Source organism: Microtus pennsylvanicus, chromosome 11 (assembly GCF_037038515.1).
Source record: "Microtus pennsylvanicus isolate mMicPen1 chromosome 11, mMicPen1.hap1, whole genome shotgun sequence".
Taxonomy (NCBI): domain Eukaryota; kingdom Metazoa; phylum Chordata; class Mammalia; order Rodentia; family Cricetidae; genus Microtus; species Microtus pennsylvanicus.
Window position 1 is genome coordinate 2,921,602 of NC_134589.1, and position 22,009 is coordinate 2,943,610.

Sequence of the window (22,009 nt, forward strand, 5' to 3'; positions counted from 1 at the left end):
ACCTGGCACATGAGACAGACTGACCTACGCCACTAGGAGCTGTCCCCATCACTTCCTGGAACCAAGGTGGAGACATCAAATATGTCTTCACTTCCCGTGTCTAGTGGGTGGGATAGCATCCCTTCCAAACACACAGCCGCTCAGAACCTCAGAGTGGGACCGTCTTTTGAAATCGGATCCTTGCTGATATGATCAAAGAAAGAGGAAGGTGAGGTCATTCCTGGACAGAAGTGGACCTGAGCCTAGAGCTTGTCCTCACAGAATACAAACATGCAGACCTAGGGAGACTGTTGAAATGGGAACCCTGCCCCTGTAAGTTAAGGAGCCCTCGGGGTATTGCCTGTGAGCATCATGGAGCCGAGATGGCAGGAAGGGCTTTCCTAGATCAACAGAGGCGCCCTTCTGTGATCTCCCTGACTGTGGGCCTTTGATAAGGTGGCCTGGGGTGAAACACCACATCACGGCCACAAAGCTTTGCTCAGCATCTGAAGACAGAAAATTCTGAAGGTCTAGAGGCAGCCAGGATGGATGATATTGGACTACTTCGCCTCATTTTATTTTCTGTGAAGAGTAAGGTTATTGGGCTGGTGGTGTCTCTCAGCGAATAGAGAGCTTGCCCGCCATGCATGAAGCCCTGGGTTCCACCCCTGACACCACAAAAAGCAGACCAGGTATGGTGGTGTGTATCGGCAACCTCAGTACACAGGAGGACCAGAACTTCAGGGCCAGTCTGTAATGATAGGACATTGGCACATCTTTGACTTACTGGTTTAACTTCCTGTTGACATTACGGGTTGATGGCTTTGGCGTATGTGTGAGGTGTAAGTGTGTAGTGTGTGTGTATGTATGTATCTGTAAATGCATGTGATGTGTATAGGTGTGCATATGTGTGGTGTGTGTAGTGTATGAGTACATGTGTACATGCATTTGTGTGTGCACAGATATGCTTACACACGTGAAAGTGAAGCCAGAGGTCTGTGTCTGGCACCTTCCTCCGTTGCCCCTCACACAGCGAGGCAGGGTCTCTCACTAAACCTGAAGCTCAGCAGTTTGGCTAGGCTGGCCAGCCCGTGTGCTTCAGGGACCCATCTGTCCCCATGACCACCAAGGCTGGGGGTGCAGTGCCCCATTTACCTGGAGTCTAAGGCTCCAAACTCCAGCTCTGCTGATTTCCCAGCAGGCGTTTTACTGAGTCAGCCGTCTTCCTGTGCCTCCATCTTAATTTTTAAGTAAGCCAGGGAGCTCACTAATTCAGCGAGGCTGACTAATAAGCTCCAGGGACCCTCCTATGTCTTCATGCTACGTGTCGTTTTACATGGGGACCAGAATGCAGGTCATGCTCGTGTGGGGACTTTGCTAACTGAGCCATCTCGCTCGCCCCAGTCTCTGTCTGTCTGTCTGTCTGTCTGTCTGTCTGTCTGTCTCTCTCTCTCTCTCTCTCTCTCTCTGTGTGTGTGTGTGTTTCCTCTGTGATAATTCCTACACAGGGATGTGGTGCAGGAGGACCTGAGCAGTCCTTCTAAGGGGCTGTGCCTGGAAACATGACACCCGCATCCCACGCCACCAGAACGCCACGATCATGGTGACCCTACCACTCCCCTGGGACCGCGGGGCTCTATCCTGCAGGGTTCTGGTCATGCTCTGTCGGGAATTCTCCCCATGCCATTTGTCTTCTCCCTGGCTATCATTTTTCATGTCTACATAGCGTCTCCCTGTGTGGTGTTCTGCCTTGACCACACCCTTTCTGTGGGCATCCAGTTGCTTCCTGTTCTTTGCTTGTCTTTGACAGCCACGTTTATGTTGAAGCTTGCCCACGGGTAAGATTCTTCCTCTAGTGGTTTCCAGAGACACAGGCCAGGGCAGGGCACTTCCAGCCTAGTCTGAGACGGTTGCCAGGTAACTGTGAGCAGTGTGAACCCTCGATGTGGAGAAGTGCAGATGTGTGCAAAGATAGGGATAGCCACCCCCGCCCCTCACACACACACGGCCTGTGAGTGCATCCGAAACTTTAACAGACAAACTCTTGTGCACACACAGGATCTGTGTATATATATGGCCATGATCACACGCCCAAGGTGTGTAGGGAAACAATGCCTGGTGTGTGTGTGTCGGGGGGTGGTTGTAGTTATGAAGGTTTTAAACCAGCATCCCAAGATGCTGATGGGACCCTGTCCTGGTTATGCCGACTGAAACAATCCCACAGTGACACCGGGAGATGCTGTCCTGCTGGTTTTTTTCTCTAATGCGTGTTTGCGCATTCACATGTGTATACCGAGCTTGCGTGTCCTGCAGTCCTGCAGAGCCATGTGCCCTGCTGCTGCTGGAGATGGAAGGGTGGGGCCGAGTCGGGGGATAAAAGGGTAGGAGTCAGTGAGCCACATACTCTCAATTGTCTGTCTCAGTGATTGTGAACACATTGACCCCATGACAGCCAAGCAGCAGTGACCCTTGGAGGAATGACTGCTTTATGTCTTCCAGGGCTAGGAACCGCCCCCCATCTTGTAGTAGGTCCCCAGTACTGGCTTCTGCTCATCTTGGCTCAGATAGTGGTTGGAAAGTTATCTGTGCTTCTTTTTTGTTTTATCTGTTTTTGAAGCAGAGTTTCATGGTATATGTCAGGCTGGCCTTGAACTCACAGTCCGTCCGTCTGATGCTCCTTTGTGTTTCTTTACAACCGACAGTTCTGAATGTATCCCTACGTGTTTCTCCATTGCCGTCTTCTTTGGGGACATGTGCTTGGGGACAGGAAGTAACCTTGTCCCCAGTTCCCGGGGCCTCTCTGGCACAGAATTGCTTCTCTGGGCATATTGCAGAGACACTCAGAGCTGAAACAGCCATCCTGCCCCGGAGCCAGCCTGCTGGGAACTACCCTGATTGTCTTCCGCTAAGAATGTTCTACTTGCTGTGGTCCCTGTCTTGGTTGCTCCTGAATGCTCTGAGCCAAGCCAAGCAGTGTCTCCGTGCCTGGCGATGGTGTCGGTCCTGAACCAACCCAGGGAACACTGGAGGGGGAAGCAAGGCTTCTGAGTGGGGTCATTCTATGCCCTTCGCGTGTAGGTGGTCTGTGAAAGATTCAGCTTGCCCAGTCAAGTGTGTGAGTGGAATTGAAAGGCGCGTGATCCAGGCACAGTGGCTTGTGTATGATCTCAGCTGCTCAGGAGGTAGAGCAGGAGGATTGCAAATTTGAATCCTGGGCTACAAGGGGAGTTTGAGGCTAGCCCAGAACACTTACCGAGACACTGCCATCTCAAACTAAAAATAAAAAGAGCCTTTAGAGGGCGGTGGAGGGAGTGGGACTGGAAGGTTGGCTCAGTGGCAGAGCCCTCGGCTAGTGTGCTAGCAGGTTTGGATGAGAATGGCCCACGCAGGCTCCTAGGTTTGAATGCTTGGTCCCCAGTTGGTGGAACTGTTTGGGAAAGATTAGGAGATGCGGCCTTGTTGGTGGAAGAGTCGCTGGGGTGGGTTCTGAGGTTTCAAGACTGGCGCGGGTCCCAGCATGCTCTCTGCATGCTTGTGGATCAGATTTTGAGCTCTTGGTTGTTTCTGCTGCCATGATTTTGCTCGGCCACCACGGACTCTGACCCTCTGAAATAGCGAGCCCATGTGAATGCTTCCTTTTATAAAAGGCTTTGATCATGGTGTTTTAGCACAGGTGCCCCAAGACGGCTGGCTCCGTCCCCAGCACTGGAAAAGAAAGGCATGGGTGGAGGGAGGGAAGAAGGGACATAAACGAAGAGCTGGTGACCCATCGGGAAAACAGGGGACTCTAGGGGCTGCTGGCACTTCAGGGCTGGATGTGGCAGACCACGGCCCCCTTGGCCACCCTGGGTCCTGTCATACCTGTCTTGCACCTGAAGGTTCAGGTCATCCCTAGATATACTCAAGGTCAACTCTCAGGGTCCCAGTTGGGGAGGGGCAGGCGTGTCACTGGAGAGTCAAGATGTGTTGAGATGAGCGAGTGAGGCCTCCATGCCCCGGCCTTGGAAGCCCCTGGTGGTGGATCCTGTGGATGTGGACAGGCTAAGAAGTGTCCCAAAGTCCTGGTGCCCAGAATCCAGGAGGTTCTGGCTTCTGTCCCTCTTCCTCCCTCCAAGAGAGTTCCAGCTGCTTCCTTTCCTCCCATGGACACCAACAGATCACCCTGGTAATCTTCAAGTCCTTCATTTGGACAAACCTTGGTTGCCCGGCCCTCAACCATGCATCCTACACTCTGACTGCACGTTTTCCCTGAGCCCCTCTCACTGCCTGGAAAGGAGGCCTCTGCCCACTAGATGGAACTCACTCACTCACCCTACAGGATGGTCAGTAAGCCCCCAGTCTGCCTGTGAAACAGAGGGAGAGAGGAAGGAATTTGGGCTGAACACCTGAAAAAGAGTTCATGAAATTTAATCAGTGCCTAAGGGGAGCACCTAAATTTAGTCAAATTATTATTAGCCCTCATTCCATTTTTAAATCGCCTAGGGGAACGTCACAAAAATGTTGGGAAACCACCAGCCTGGGTGGTGATTAGCCATTTCCATGAAGCAGTGGGGACCCACTCGGAGGCTGTAGAGGTTCCCAGGAGCCTCGAGTCAATGACATGGGGAGCTCAGCTCTGTGGTCGTGTCTGGGGAGACACAGGAGCCCCCTGCAGGGCCGATATGCCAAATACAGTGACCTGCGTGGCCCTGTCTGCCTGGTGGCTCTGTGGGCTTCGCTCTGGTGGGTGTAGCAGCCATGGTGGACCCTTTCCTGGGTGTGAACAGGCACTAGGGTCCTCTCCTGCTCTGAGTGGGACTGTGTGGTTTGGGGCTAACAGATCCTCCAGGGTCTGCGCTCCCTGCTGCTGTCACATGATACGCCTGTGGGCCCAGAGCCTCTGGGTAGGGACTGGGTTTTTGGTCCTGCAGAAACCTCAGGACACCACACATTGACCTGTTTGTGATATCAGGGTCCTCTCTCCTGCCCTTTCTTCCTATCCTGCCCTGGCATGTGACAGTATGACACCCAGGCCTTGACAGGTGTGTGGCTTCATTTCAGAAGGTCTTGTGACAGTGACCCTGGGGATGCCACAGGCTTGAAGCTCCAGCATCCTCTTGTGTGGCCTTCGCCAGCACCAAGTGCCACCAGGTGGCTTCGTCAGTCTGCCTTAGCCAAGGACTGACTCATGATAAAGTGTAGCACAATTTCTAATTGGTCTTTAATAATAATTTAAAAAAAGACCCCAGAGTCAGATACTAGGGGGTGAACGCTGAAAGGTCAGAGAAGCAGAGTTGCCAGTCACTAGTTCTCACCTCTACTGAATCCTCAGACCAAATGGGGTCTCCTGTCTCTACAGGTCCTCAGACTGAATCCTGAGCTCCCGTCTCCTCCCACCTTATAGTCCTCTTTCTTCTCTATGCCCAGCCATATCACTTCCTGTCTCCTCCTCCCTAGTGCTGAGATTAAAGGTGTGAGCCACCACCACTTGGCTCTGTTTTTCTTTTAGACTGGATTCAATCTTGTGTAGACCAGGGTGGCCTTGAACTCACAGAGATCCGCCTGCCTCTATCTCCCAATGCTGGGATTAAAGGAGTGCGCCACCACTGCCTGGGCCTGGCCTCTATGTCTGACTAATGTGGCCAACTCCGCCCTCTGATCTTCAGGCAAACTTTGTTACAGCAAAAACAAAATATCGCCACAATGGAATGTATTCCATTCCTCATTTTTTTCTACGTCATACAAAGTGTCCTCCATGTTGCCGTGACCACCTAGGCTGTGCACACAGAGCCCCTAAAGACGTATTGGTTCAGGGATAAATGCTTGTCCACGATAGCGTCTTGTAGCTCACAATGCCTGTCTGCGCTCTGTGCGCTACCATACAGTTCGCGAGCTTCAGGCAAGGGGCTGGAAATTGAAACACACACAAAGACACACAGACAGAGAGACAGACAGAGACACGGACCTCTAGTCACTGGTAAGAAGCCCTTTATTCAGTACTACCACGGAGGCTTATCTACTCAACAGTCAGGTGGGCCAACAGGTTAAAACCTTGTCCTCTGATCCTCAAGGCCAAGGCAACATGCGCTTGTTGAAGCAGAGCTGGTAAACAACTTTGACACAGCTTTCAGTAACTCAAATCAGAAGGAAAGTAAAGATCTCTAGCAGGGAGATCAGCTGGAGGCCAGGACTCCAAATGGTCCCAACAGCGTCTGTAAACTTGGAGCTATTCAATTTGACTTTTCGCTCTTTTGAAAACTTTATTTTGTGTGGGGGTAGGGGCGGGGAGTGTGCAGGCCACAGGCACACAGAGCTCAGAGGACGGATTTAGGGAGTCGGTTCCCACCTTCGACGTGCAGGTTCTGGGGATGGAACCCAAGCCTTCAGGCTTGGTGGTAAGCATCTCTCCTTGCCATGTCAATAGCCTGATTTTTTTTAAAGCGCAGCATGATGCTGCCGTGTAGTAACATAGCATATTCCAACGATGAGCTGGGAACTCAACCACCCAGCAAAGGAGATGTGGGGACAGTCTCCAGACCAAGAGGGCTATTAATTATTTTGCTTTATTTATTAGACGCCCTGGCGTCTCTTAGCCTCCGAGCATATTTGCAAATGCCTTAAGGGAAAAGGAGAAGCAAATGATTCCTGCCATGCTGGTCTCCAGCCGATAATGAAGGATGCCAGTTAATAGCAGCGACAGCATCCCGTGTGGGTGACGGGGGCCCGCAGTGACACACGTGTGACATGCAAACCAGAAGCACACTGGGTGTGTTGAGCGACATGTTTCTTCATTTTCCTGGGAAATGGGAGTGGTCACTCAGTTGGACTAAAGAAAGATTTAAATAAAAGTGGTACCCCAGAGGCTGGCATTTTTTTCCTCTCCTCCAGTGCAGATGAAGGCACAGCCCTCCCCACCATCCGCTCACCCCCCTACAGCTGGGCTGGCAAGGGGAAGGCAGGCCAGCCTGGTTATCTTTTCCTAAACGGTGTGGGTAATAAACCTGAGTGATGTGCCTGTCTCCCTCTCTCTCTGATTTACACCTCTCATAATTAGCCCTGCGCGTGCCCACGTGATGTCGTCACGTTAATCGCTGGAGCTGGGATGTGGTTCTGCCGGCTGCGGCAGCTTCATTCCTAGAGCGCGACGTCCTGTAAAGAGCCATGATTTATTCCGACTCGTCCCTCCCTTCCTGCAGCTCTCCTGCCTGAGATAGCCGGGTGGCTCTCCAGGCTGGACCGTGGCAGCATCAGGCCGGCTTCTCGCAGATTGCTCCCGTCCCCGCTCGTCAGAAATGACATCGCAAGCCAAGCGGCACAAGGCTCCCTCGGGACTTTCTAGCATGGAGGCCTTGGAAAGCATGCAAACCCCACCATGGCAGCGGAGGTTTATTGCTCTGACCTGCTGTCCTGGGAACTGCATTGATTGTCCTCCTGGGTACGGCAGGCTGAGCGCTCAGAAGCCGCCAGAGCGAGGCACTGGTCAGCAGAAAGCTGCTGGGCTCAGCCTGGTGGGTGGATTGATCCACTGCGTGCTCTCTCTCTCTCTCTCTCTCTCTCTCTCTCTCTCTCTCTCTCTCTCTCTCTCTCTCTGATGTTAATTACAGCTGACAGTCTTCAGTTTTGCCTGGAATGCTTAGCTTAGCTTTGTGTGCGTTTTTATAACGGTTGAGAGCCCAGAGCCACACCAGAGCCATGGAGCTGTCAAAACCCACCTCCCCATCCCTGTGTCACCAAGAAATAATCTTTCTCACCATGGTCCCTTAAGGCAGGCGTTTGGAGTCAAGTGTATACGATATTGAAGATGTCATACTGGCCTGGGGGAGCAGGACCCCTCGGGAGATGGCAGAGATACCAGGAATGGTGTCAAAGTTAGACTGAGAGAGTCTCCTTCAGGGCCATGGGGCTTGGTGCCTTTACCTGGTAAAGGGGGAGGTTCCAGGGGCGTCAAAGTGCAGGTGGGACTCAGTGTGGCCAGGCTCTACATGTTGGGAATGCAGCGAGCAGATCTAGGTCGAGGCAGAATGTTCCAGCAGGTGGAACATCAAGAGTGCACCTATCAGCCAGGCGGTGGTGGCACACGCCTTTAGTCCCAGTACGAGGGAGGCAGATCTCTGTGAGTTCGAGGCCAGCCTGATCTACAAAGTGAGTTTCAGGGTGGCCAGGGCTACACAGAAAAACCCTGCCCCCTTTTGTCTTCCCAACCCTTCCTTCCACATTTTCATTGGTTTCATGCCCAGAGCCCAAAACACCAAAGGATACATCAGAGTTAGCGTAATGTGGCAGTCGGGGCCTCAGTTTCTCCATCTGACGACGAGGGTCCTGATGCAGATGTAGGAGGGGAAGAATAAGCCTGGGAAACTCTCTTCTGGGAGTCCTCCAACATTGCTCTCACCCCAGTGTTCAGATAGTGAGGTCAACACTGATAGCTGGCCATGGTGGCCCAGCCGGTCATGTGAGGTCAGTTCACACTAGTACTCCATGCTTTGGGCTGGTCATCACCATGGGAAGAGTTGTAGGGAGGCCTCTCTGGGAGCCAGGTAGCTGCTGCCATTCTGAATCCCAGAAGTGCACCAGGTCTCCCCTCAGGCCCTAGAAGTTCCATGGTGAACCTGTGGTCACCAGAGAGGGTAGACTTAGGTGTAGCTGGTAACTGTGTAGCTGGGAACATGCTCAGCGTGACAGTGACAGCTTCTGAGTTCCTGGGGACAGGGTTAGGGACATTGGGGACCTTATGCCAAGAACAGCTGGTTACAGATCAGGCTAAAAAGAACCCTTTGTCTTCTGTACTTCCGAGTGAATTCACCCCCCCCTCACTCCCTTCTGTCCTTTTCCCTCCCCATCATTGTCATTCATGGATCCTTTGAAATCAGAGGCTGAACTCAGAGAACATTCCAGTTGTCTCCACTCTCGCTCTTTTAAGCGATCCTTTTGTCTCACCCAAGAACACCTGGGTGGGTCAGGCGCCCCTTTCATTGGCCACTTGGAAGACACGGTTTCCTAAGAGGACCTGGCTTGGCAGAAATACCTGTGGCCCCAGAGTCCGGTCACCAGGAGCTCAGCCATCCAGCCCCAGAAGATTCTACCAGGAGCTCAGGTTCCTGGTGGCGTTGTTTTATCTGGGTGTTCGAAGACTTCTGAGTAATCCGACCTGTAGCTCTTTTTCTCTCCTGCTGCCTGTCGGGAGCGCACAGTGTCAGAGAAGCCTAGCAGACCAGCTCTCCCTTAAGTGTCCCTTTTCCAAAGTGTAGCTCCCGTGGGAGGTGCTCCAAGTGTGTGCAGGTCCCCCCTGCCCCGCCAGACTAGACAGAGGAGTAGATAGGAAGACAGCTTTGAAGGCCCATTGAGAAGGTGGTCAGCCTTCCTCCCACCACCCGCACGTACCCATCGTTCTCTTGCAGCCATCCCAAGCAGCAGAGTGTGCCCCTCTGCGTTGATCATGCCTGCTGATCGTGTGTGTCATGCCTGATCATAACCAGGCCAGTGAGGAGGGAAGATGAAGGGCCGAGAAAATGGAATCTCTAAAGCACCCCCCCTTTTTTTCTTGATGTTTTGAGACAGGGTTTCTCTGTGTAGCTTTGGAGCCTGTCCTGGAATTAGTTCTGTAGACCACACTGGCCTCAAACTCACAGAGATATCCCTGCCTCTGCCTTCCAAGTGCTGGGATTAAAGGCGTGTGCAACCACCACCCAACAAGCACTCCCCTTTTTAACCACGATGAAATATGCATTAGATACTTCCATGTGCACAGTCAAAACTTCTTCTTTTTGGGGCTAAATAATATTATATAGGTATACTATAGTAATAATATTTATATGGGTATACTATAGTAATAATATTATATAGGTATACTATAGTAATAATATTTACATAGGTATGCTATAGTAATAATACTTACATAGGTATTCTATAGTAATAATATTTACATAGGTATGCTATAGTAATAATATTTACATAGGTATGTTATAGTAATAATATTTACATAGGTATACTATAGTAATAATATTTATATAGATATACTATAGTAATAATATTTACATAGGTATGCTATAGTAATAATATTTACATAGGTATGCTATAGTAATAATATTTATATAGGTATACTATAGTAATTACTTCTGCATGGCTGTGACAGACTATCTGACCAAAGAAACTTACGGGAGAAAAGGTTTGTTTGGATTCCCGGTTTGAAGGCACAGTCCATCCCAGCAGGGAAGGCATGGCAGTGGGGACTGCTGGTCATGTGATGTCCACAGTCAAGAAGCAGACGGTCGAATGCTTGCGTGTGGGGAGCAGGGGAAATTTTGTATGAATGTGTATTATTGACATAATCATGGCCATGCAAAGGACCCTAACACCTCAGAACCATGGGGATGGCAAGGCTTCCCCCTTTCATGCTCAGGGGAACAGCAGTGCTTTCTTTGCCCAAGTAGGGAGGTTGGCAATGTGGACGGAATGTATCAACCACAGATTTCTCCGCCCAAATTGGGATGTTGACATTGTGGACACAAAGTATCAACCACAGATTTCTCCGGGATGACTACAGCCTGAGGCTGCTCCCCTAACCTGTCCTGCTGAGGTTTCCCAGCTGCCATTGCTGGGTCTCCATCAGAGGGCACAGCCCACTTGATCCCAACATGACTTTATGTGTGGTTGTCATTCTCATTCCCGTCGCCCTAGTCAGGTCAGTCCCAAAGCCACGCAGGTCACAGCTCTGGTGCTGGGCTCATTTTCTCCACATCATCATTCTTTGACTCTAGCGCGTGGGGTGGGGCTACCCGCATTCAGGGTGAGTCTCCCTTCCTTGCTCAGACCTCTCTGAAAATACCCATGTAGGTACACCCAACGGTGTGTCTCCATGGTGATCGTAAATCCCGGAGTTGATGTCAGATGAACCATAACACACTGTTCTCCGGTTGGTTGTTTATATTCAGTGTGTGCTTTGCTCATGGAGGTCAGGGGACGACTAGCAGAGGTGGGGTCTCTCTCTTTTTATCTTGCAGTCCCAGGCATCAAATTCAGTAGGCTTGGAGGCTGGTACCCGCTTCCCAGCCCCACACTGTATTCTATCCATTTGCTCTCCATCACTGGACACTTGTCTGTGCCCAGTTTCTAGCAATTGGTGGCCACATGCTTGGGCACATCTGCTGGCCTTGGGTAACACTTTTCAGAGCTTGCCAGTTAAGAGCTTGCTTTGCAGGCAAGGGGACCTAAGTTTGAACCAGGCATAGCCACGCTTATCTGTCCCTCCAGCCCCGAGGGGGCAGAGATGGGAGTTCTCTGGTCAGCCGGCTAGTCTAGCCAGCTGGTAAGCTGGAGGTTTAGTGAGCGACTGTCTCACTGACAGTGGTCCTGGAGGGCTACCTGCTAATGTCTGCCTCCAGTCTCCACATGCTTGCTCATCCATGTACACTTAACACACACACACTACACACACAGAGATATTCTCCCCCATATCACACACACACATATGCACTCCACACATCATACATACTCTAACACACATTCCACATGCACATACATTCCATACACACTAAACACCATACACACACACTACACACACAGAGATATTCTCCCCCATATCACACACACACATATGCACTCCACACATCATACATACTCTAACACACATTCCACATGCACATACATTCCATACACACTAAACACCATACACACACACTACACACACAGAGATATTCTCCCCCATATCACACACACATATGCACTCCACACATCATACATACTCTAACACACATTCCACATGCACATACATTCCATACACACTAAACACCATACACACACACTACACACATGCACACTATATACACATATACATACATTCCACACACGCGCTCCTCCACATACACACTGCACATACTTACACACTACCCAAACACACGCTACACAATACACAAAAACTACAGACACCCACTACACTATACACAGACATTACATACACTGTGTTCACACACACACACACTACATACCCACAGACACTACATATACATTCATGCCCACACACCCCATCCCACAGAGCCTCACCTGGGCCCTTCTCTGGGGCACTCACTGAGCCTAGCGTCTCCCCCATTATGCCTCACCCTCCACACTCCTCAGAGCTGCCAGGGCTGCCCCCGTACCCCTAACTTCAGGATAAAACCTGCCACTCCCGTCCATCAGATGCTCCACCGGCGTTACCCAGCATTCCCTGATTCTCTAAACAGCTTCTAATCGCGTTTCCCGGGTATGACCTGTCCTCACGCCTTCCTTGGTGGCGCTGACCCACACCAAGAGATGATTGGCTCGCCGAGTGGTTCCAGGAGTGTAACATAAGGTAGCTTTCATGTCACTAGTCACCCTTCAGTATCACAGAGGATGGAGGCCAGGACCCCCAGGCAGGGATCCCCAAATCTGCAGATGCCTGAGGCACATTGTTTGCACAGAACCCACATAGACTCTCGTGTGTGTGGATGCAATGAAGATAGCGGCTGTGTGTGCTGTTTACCGGTAGTGACCAAAAAAGAACCAGTGTATGTTCAGAGGACTTGTGATTTTTTTTTTCTGAGTGTGTTGGGAGAGGAGCTGGGGACCAGGGCCTCATAGCTGCCAGGCAAATTTTCTGCCTCTGAGCTACGCCCTAGCCCTTTTCCAAATATTTTCAACCCATAGTTGGTAGATTTCCTGGTGCAGAACGGACAAATACAGAGGCCAGTCAGACCATGAAACGGTGTCTGCAGACCATGTGGGAAGCGCCATCAATTGTGGAGTCAGAGACATGGCCTTTAGGGGACTAGTCACCCGAAAGCTAACAGGGGACCTTTGGGTGGCCTGAGCCAGGCTGTGAATCTGCTTCTCAGTGTTTTGTGAAATTGTTGTCTGTGTTTATGTGTGTTTGTGTGTGTAAGTGCAGGTGCTCACATGACATGGAACATGCATGGAGGTCAGAGGAGGATGTTAGAGGTCATGTGCCTTCCACCTCATTTGAGCCAGGGTCTCTGTGATTCCTCACTGCATACACCCAGGCTAGCTGACCCATGAGCTTCTAGATGATACACCAGGCTAGCCAACACATGAGCTTCCAGATACACCAGACTAGCTGACCCATGAGCTTCCAGATGATATACCAGGCTAGCCAACCCATGAACTTCCAGATACACCAGGCTAGCCAACCCATGAGCTTCCAGATACACCAGGCTAGCCGACCCATGACTTTCAGATGATACACCAGGTTAGCCAAACCATGACTTTCAAATGATACACCAGGCTAGCTGACCCATGACTTCCAGATGATACACCAGGCTAGCCAAACCATGACTTTCAAATGATACACCAGGCTAGCCGACCCATGACTTCCAGATGATATACCAGGCTAGTCGACCCACAAACTTACGGGGGTCTCTTGCCTGCCTCTGGTCTCGTCCTAGGAGCCATAAGATTGAAGCTCAGGTCTTACACTTGCATGGACCATCTTTACCACTGCGCCCTCTGCCTGGCCCTGTTTTGCAAATTTTCAGCGCGCGCGCGCACACACACACACACACACACACACACACACACACACAAAAGAATTTATTTATTCCTTCCAACCAACAGGTCAGAGGGGTGATTAATGTAAAATTACTTGCAGTTTCCACAGGACACACCAGGAGGGGAGCTGAACGCAGTGACTCACCAGCAAGCCTAGTTTCTGGTCCCCCTGGGGCCATGTCTCACAGGACAGATTCAAGGGACTGTTGCCTTTGCTCATGCCTTGCTGATCTCATGCATTAATCCCAGGGATTCTCGGCTCTCCACCCTCAGGACCTCTTCTCCCCAATGGCTGATCCCCTCTGCCTCCTGCCCCTGAACAACCACACGGTGCTGGTTCAGTGTGGCTACCTCATCCCTATCAACAGAGAGCACGTATGGGCACCATGCCCGTCGTCCTGAGGTCAGGGGGATAGTCAGAAGGCTCTGTAGAATAGAAAAAGCATTTTCTGAGGTTAGCTTAGTTCAGGTAACTCGGGAGATGGGGCCAGTGGACTTCCGTGGGAGATAATCCCTGCATCGTGAGAATACTTCCATGGTACGCGGTCCATGCCTGCAACTGTGTGGCTGTGTCTGATTCCAGAACTTCACACCACCCCAAAGAGAAATCCTATGCCAACTAGCCATATCCCTTGGCCTCCTGGGCCACAGCAACCTTCGGTCTGCTTTTTCTCTCTCGATTTGCTAATCTGGATGTTTCATGTAATGGAATCATACCATGTCTATTTCTTTTCTTTCTTTTTTTTTTATTGTTTAATGTGGCTGCTGGGGTTTCAAATCCAAGTCTTCTTTCTTGCTTACCTACCACACTGTGCCCCGGCCTTTGAGCTAATCTTGGTAGGTGCTGTGAGAAACGATCTAACTTCTTTGTCTTGTGTGGGAATCTGGCTGTCCCAGCGATGTGTGTTGAAGCTTGATCTTCCCCATGTTGGATTATTGGGGTGTTCTCAGAGCCCACGGGCTCAGCACCAGGGCTCACGTCTGACTCTTGGATCTGCTTCTTTATTTGTGTTTTTCTGTACACTGGGACAGCACCATCACATTCTCGGGTTCAGAAAGCTCTGGCTTCCCTGTTTTCTTCGGTCCCGACTTCTCCACATCCGTTGTGTTTCCATGTACACTTTACTATCAACCTGTCGATGCCTGCGCAAAGGCAGTTGAGGTTTGTTTCGGGATTGCTTTGTCTCTGGGTGGATTCTGGGCATCTCCGTCACCCAGAAGGGAACCTTCCCCAGATTTTTATAAACTGTGTGTGGCCCTGCTGACACCTTGATCTCCCCTCCCTGGTCTTCAGAATCGTGAAGATTCTCTCTTGTGGTTTCCGGCTGGCTCTGGCCATTTCTAACTACAGCCCTAGGAAACAAGAGGAAGAAGAGCCCAGCTGACTGAGGAGCCTGTGGGTGCCAGGCAGGAAGGCAGGGGGGCGGGCGGGGTGCCTGGTGACCAAGGAGGCGGACTGGAGGCCGTTTCTGAGTGTGCAGGGCGAAAGGAGGCATGAAATGCTCTCTGGTGTCTTGCTGCAGTTGTGTTATTTGGACAGGGTTGGCTCCTCTCCCGTGTGGGTTCTCGACTTGGGAAGACCAGTCTCCTGAGCCACGTGGCCACCTCTCCTGTGATGCTCTTTGCCATGTGAGGGCATTCTTGATGTCTTCAGTTCATGAACAGAGTTAGCAAGTCACTTGGGTTTGGGGTCAGAAGGCCTTATCCTCAGGGGACTGGAGAATGGCAGCCTTGGCTTAGTGTCGTTATGTTCCTCCCCTTCTTTGCCTCTTGCGGTGGACACAAGGTCTCCTGTAGCCCAGGCTTGAACTTGCTATGCAGCTAAGAACGACCTTGAATTCCTGATCCTCTGCCTCCATCTCCCCTGGAGGTGGGAGTGCAGGCCTGGTTCCCTTTCCTTCTTTTCTAAATTATCACTTTGTTTTCTAATATAAATGGAAATTTAGGCCTCATGTAAAACAAACAACAAGGATAAGAATATAGCAGATTAGCTTAGTGTTTCTGGCAATCAAAATGATACACTATTCCCATTAGGAAACCTGAACAAATAGAAGGGATGAGGCAAACTCTAATTGTGCCATCTAGAGACATCCATAATTGTAGCAGTCATAGCATGTGTATGGAGATAAATCTGCAAGGTTATATTACAGATGAAGCCGTGCTGACAGCGATAAATCTGCTGTTCCTCATTGGATGTATACTAGGAAATTTCCCCCTGGTTATTCAAGACTTTTGTGAAACTTTTTATAGCAGCCTAGTGGTGTGGTACCTTATGACCTTGCCCTGATATATGAAAATGATTTCTCTTGCTTAGAAATTTGGTAGTGACACAAGGCCGATATTGGTGGGCATTTGGAAACCTCCTTTGGGGGCTGGAGAGGCAGCTCAGAGGGTTAAGAGCAGTTGCTTCGCTTACAAAGGACACAGGTTTGTTTACCGGCACCCATGTCAGTGGCTGACAGCTGCCTATAACTTCAGGGTAACCGATGCTCTCTCTGGCCTCTGTGAGCGCCTGCATCCCTGTGGGCACCACACGCACGCACATGCACACATGCACACACTCATATGTCTACTTGAAAATAAAGTAAATCAGGCTGGGGAGGTGACTTAGTGGTTAAGACTCAACCACTGAGTGGTTGGGCAACTCAACAGCTGTCTATAACTCTAGTTCCAGGGGTTCTAATACCTTCTTCCAGCTTCTGAGGACATGGTGCACAGACACACATGCAGGCAAAACACTCCTGCACATAAAGTAAAAATTAAAAAATAAATCAAATTATAAAAAAATAAATAAAAGAAATCTTTTCAGAAAGCTCCATTGGGCTATAATTGCCATTCAGTAACCCTTGCATTTTGAAGTGTGCAGTTTGGCAGTTTTTTTATCTATGGTTCATGACCCTACAGCCTCACCGCATCCCAGATAAGAGCACATCCTTTTTATTTGATTTCCCGGTACTCCTCCCAGTCCCTGTGCCATGGGACCCACCTGCAACCTGGCAACAGGAATGCAGAGTGGCCCAGAGACACAGCAACCAAAGGAAAAACAGGCAAAACAGAATTCGAAGGTTTTTGTTTATCTTAAAGTTTGTACGTCAAGCACGAAGCGAAAATGCAACCACCGAGTGAGTATAAAACAAAAACAAAAGCAAAACAACAGCAAAACCCTCAGAAATCACATTATCTAATAAGAGACTAATATCCAGGAAATGAAGACTCTCTAAAGACCAAAAGTGAGACTTTCCCCTAAAGATCCTCACAGTCACCGAGCAGGGGTGCCGGAATCATCAGCAGGGGTGCAGGAGCCACTGAGTAGGGGTGCAGGAATCACCAAGCAGGGGTGCAGGAGCCACTGAAGAGAGCAAGCCAAAGCTGCAGGGAGAGCGCTCCACGCTGCAAGGCTGCTGTACATGTGAAAACAGGCCATCAGGAGTGCTGGTGAGTGCAGAGAAAGCAGCACCCGTGTGTCCTGTGGGTGGGGTGGGGTGTGTGCTGTGGGAAACGGGGATGGGTGGCACCTCAGAAAAATCTAGACAGAAAGATGCAGCAGTTCCTCTTCAGGGCGTGTGTCTGAAAGGCTGGATGGCAGCGACCTGAGGAGGTTCTTGTGTTCAGAGAATCATCGAGAACAAAGCAGACAGGTACACACACAAACGTGGTCTGTCCACACCTTGCGAAGTCACTCCGCCTTGGAGGGGCATGGGGTCAGAGTCTGGCTGCCGTAGTGGACCAGCCTTGACAGCTCTGTTCTCAGTAAAACACCCCTGTGGCAGAGGATGAGTTGCAGGGGACCCAGAAGGCAGGGAAGAGGTACGTCATTTCACAGATGTCATAGCACCTCTGTCTCACACAACCGAGTGTTCTCAGGGAGGCAGGTGGTGACGCAGAGTCCTGTGGTTAATTTAGCACCACTGAACCCTACTCTAAAAATGCTTATGGAGGGGGCTGGAGAGATGGCTCAGTGGTTAAGAGCACTGGTTGCACTTCTAGAGGACCTGGGTTCAATTCCTAGCACCCACATGGCAGCTCACAGCTGGCAGTAATTCCAGTTCTCGGAGATCCAATGTCCTCTTTTGACCTCTTCAGGTGCCAGACATGCATGTGGTATGCAGATACACATACAGGCAAATAATCCTACACATAAAGTAAAACAAACAAATCTAAATAATGTTATGACAGGAAACTTTGATATTTTCACACAACAGCAATAACAAAGTTGGAAGTCAGGTCTGTACTAAGAGACCTGTGGTCCCAACTACTCAGGATGCTGATTCAGGAAGACGGAAGCATCAAAAGGGCCAGGGAAACTCAGTAAGAGCCTGTCTCAGAGGACAGAATGAAAAGAGGACTGGGGTATAGCTCTGTAACAGAGTGCTTGTCTAAGGATGTGGGTCCAATTCTTGGTAACCTATGTGCTTGCGTGCGCACACACACACACACACATGCACTGCCATTTCTCTCACTTTGGGGTTAGTTATTTGGGTACATTTGTATGCAGATGGCATCACACATGTGTGCACTCTGTTTGGGTCTGGCTTCTTTTGCTCAGCGGAATAGTTTCTTGGTGTATTGTGCTGGCTGTGTATCAGTGGTCCAGCTTCATCACCGACCCCAAATGGTATCTGGACTGTTTTGTGGATGCGTGTTCCTTGTGCATGCTGGCATTGTGGACGCACGCGGAGGTTGACATCTGGCGTCTTCCTTGATTGCCATCCTCCTTATTTACTGCGACAGGGTCTCTCACCCAACCACTGATCCCTGAGTCTGCTTGGCTAGCCAGCCAAAAATCCCTTCTCCACTTCCCCAGCACTGGGATGATGCAGGGTTTTCTGTGGGTTCTGGGGGCCCAAACTCTGGTCGCAAAACCTCCATAGCAAAGCTTTGTCCACTGAGCCATCTCCCCCCGCCAGGGCTTTACTTATGGTATAAGTTAAACGTGTTGTTTCATTTTCCAGTCATGCCTCGATGGCCCAAGGAGGCAGTCCGGTTTTCTCTATTAACCATCCAGCCTATAAACGCGCTCAGTGCACTCGCTGGCTCTAAGAGTTGTTTTACAATTCCCTGGAGACGCGTCATATAAACAGTCACATCCTTTACCAGCAGGGACCATTGCGCTCTTCCCCCCCAACGCCAGTCTTTGTGGCTCCCCCTCCCTCTTCCTGTCTTATGCGGAGGTGAGGTGGACACGGGAGGATACAGGATACCCGTGGAAGCCAGAACCGTTACCTAGCTCCTGGCTTGTTTTAATTTTTATAGTTTTACTTTTATACTTGTTTAGTTTATGCATATGAGTGTTTTGCCAACATGTATGTCTGTGTATCGTGTGCATGTCTGGTGCCCTAGGGGGTCAGAAGAAGATGTTGGGTCCCCCAGAACTGGAGTTACAGATGGTTGTGAACTGTCATGTAGGGACTGGGGACCAGAACTCTGGTCCTTTGCAAGAGCAACAAGTGTTCTTAACCACTGAGCCGTCTCGCCAGCCTTAACCCCCACTTTCTAAGGGGAACAGTTCCGTCCTTCTCCACTAAGTCTGATGTTACTATAGTGCACAGCATCCTTCCTCTCCTGAGGAAGCTCCTTTCCATTCCTAATTGGTAGGGTTTCGTCAGTTTTGCCAATAGGCTGTTCCATGTCTATTCATGCATGTGGTTTTGTGGCTTATTCTCCTTGAACTAATTGCTAGAGAGGAAATAAAAAGTTGAAAACATACAGGTATGTTAAGCCAATCCGAAGAGTTAGGCCAGTCTCCTGCATTCCTCTGAACTGTGCCAAAGTGTTCCTGAGAACCCTGGGGCTTGCTATATATGTGTATACACACACACACGTTTGCCTGTTTGATTTGTTTATGAGACAGGTTCTCGGGTAGCCCACTGAGACCTCAATTTACTTTGTAGCCAAGGACGACTTGAACTTCTGATCCTCTTGCCTTTGCCTCTCAAGTTCTGGAAGTCCAGGTATATGCCACCCCTCCTGGCTTAGATTTCCAATATTTGTTTTTTATTCCCACAAAGATATACATATTAATATTATGAATAGCTAAGACTACACATAGATAGATAGATAGATAGATAGATAGATAGATAGATAGATAGATAGATAGATAGAGATAGATAGATAGATAGATAGATAGATAGATAGATAGATAGATAGATCGGGAGAGAGAGAACAGGTGCCCACAGGGGCCAGAGGAGGAGGCTGGACAAGTTGTGAGCTGCCTGATGTGGACGCTGGGAACTGAACCTGGTTCTGCTGCAGGAACATGATTTGTACTTACCTGCTGAGCCACCTCTCTGCTTCTAGCTAAGAGTTTATAATCTTTGAACTATTACCAATTTAAGACTCACCCCAGAACAGTCTCTTTTGCACTTGAATTAATTTTATTACTCTAGATGTGAACATAATGTTTCCTGTGTATTCCTTCCTCTTGACACTCTCCCGTGTAGTATTCATTTCTATAATTTATGTGCATGTTAATACATTAACAGCATTCATCGTTAACATATGCAGTATGTGGACAGCTCATTTTCGTTATTATTGTCATCAGGAAGCCTAGGTTAGCCTCAGTCTCACTGCACAGCTCACTCATGCAGCTTAGACTTCTGATCCTTATTCCTCCATTTCTGGAGTGCGGGGATGATGGACTTGTACCGTGACACCTGGCTTGATAGTTTTAGGCTCACTGCAGAAATCACCTGTGTGTGTGTGTGTGTGTGTCCTTGGTCCCATGAGGACCCAACCACCCCAGTGTCAGCATCAGCCACGAGACAGTGGATGGACCTACCTACACTAATGGACCCTTATCACCCAGAAGCCCACAGTTTGCACAAGGCATTGTCTTGCTCTTGCATGTTCTCTGGGTTTGGGCAAACGGGTAATAACCTTGTGGTGTCATAGAGAGGATTGTATTGTCTTGTGCTCCCCCGTCCGTATCTCCTCTCCTCCAGCCCCTGGCAACCATTGATCTTTTAATGTCTGCGTAGCTCTCCTTTTCCTGAATGTCACCATGTTGACATCACAGCAGGAAGCCTGCTCATATAACCATTGTTTTTCAGAAACACGTTACTCCAGCCCCGCACCCAACTCCCAGGGACCAGCAGGGGCCTTCTGCCGCACCCTGACTCAGTGTCTTGCTGCCTGCTTTGTGGGGTTCTGGGAGATTAGGAAGGTGTTGGAGGATGGTACTACGACAGGATGTATAGAGACCCCAGCCTCTTCGCACACAGCCTAGCAGTACCATGCGAGGGATGGTAGGAAGCAGCTTTTGGCAGAACACTTTACAGAGTGCAGTGGCAGGGTCCATTCAGGGTCCACTCAGGAAGACTGGGGTGCATCCTGGGCCGTGGGAGGACCCTGCTGGCCTGACTTCCTGACGTAGGTCGGGAAGGAGAGCCATATTATAACTGGCCTGACGTTCTGGGGACTGTGAAGGGTTTGAATGGACCCAGGCTTCCCAGGAATCTGTTCACTGGGTGGTTTACACCGGATCTTCTGCTCTAGCAGAGAGCAGCTACTGACTGCGCTGAGTCAGTACAAGACCACAAACCCACTCCTGCCTGCCTTTGCTCAGGGTATACCCGCCTTATTGTTTGAAGAACTTACTGCTAGATCTACACACCAGGATTTAACCAGCGATGCCTAAAACTATAATAAAATATTTTGCAAAAGAAAATGTAAATAATTCATGAATTAAAAAAAGAGAGAGAGAATGGTAGGGTGGCATAGCCATACTACACGCTCAGGGAGGATAGAGCTCAGGTTCCATCCAGTCTTAGCTCCGCTCCTCACTGGGTGTGGCCCCCTCTGGTCCTCAGTTTCCTTTTCTGAAGAGTGGGTAATCCCACTACTCATGCAATAAAACTACGTGCTATAAAAACACATGAGGACCGGGCGATGATGGCGCACGCCTTTAATCCTAGCACTCAGGAGGCAGAGGCAGGCAGATCTCTGAGTTCAAGGCCGACCTGGTCTACAGAGCGAGTTACAGGACAGTCAGGGCTATACAAAGAAACACTGTCTCAAAAGAAACAAACAAGAAAAACAAAAACGAAAACCTGAGGGCCAGGGAGGGGGCTCGGCGGGCGAAGAGCCTGCTGTGCGAGCACAGGGACCCGAGTTTGATCCCTTGCACTTACACTTTCTTTATAAAGCCAGGCCTGGCGACAAACCCTTGTAACCTCAGCACCAGAGAAAACGGAGACAAGAGGAACCCTGGGACCTGTGCTGGGCAGCTAGTCTGGCCAATCAGCGAGCTCCAGGGTCACTGATGGGCAGCCAGTCTGGCCAATCAGCGAGCTCCAGGGTCTCTGAGAGACTCTGAGAGGCGGAGGAAGATCCCTGATGTCGACTCTGGCCCTGACACAGGCTCTGATGCCCGTGCACGCTCCCCCCCCCACCTCCCCTCCCGGCATGTGGGAAGCGGTCAAGCCCATGTCCTCATGTCATTACCCAAGGCCTATAGTTAATGTTAGTGGCCCATGTGTTTCCTCATATAAGCATGGCTTTTCAGAAACAAGAACTCTAAACCTGGGTAGAA

General features: G+C 50.0%; 1 protein-coding gene across 2 annotated transcripts in view; it reads left to right on the top strand.

Annotated features, from left to right (window-relative positions):
• Positions 1-22,009, top strand: part of Tbc1d16 (TBC1 domain family member 16) — an 83,823-nt gene that overhangs the window by 45,995 nt on the left and 15,819 nt on the right. The gene's annotated exons all lie outside the window — the stretch shown is intronic.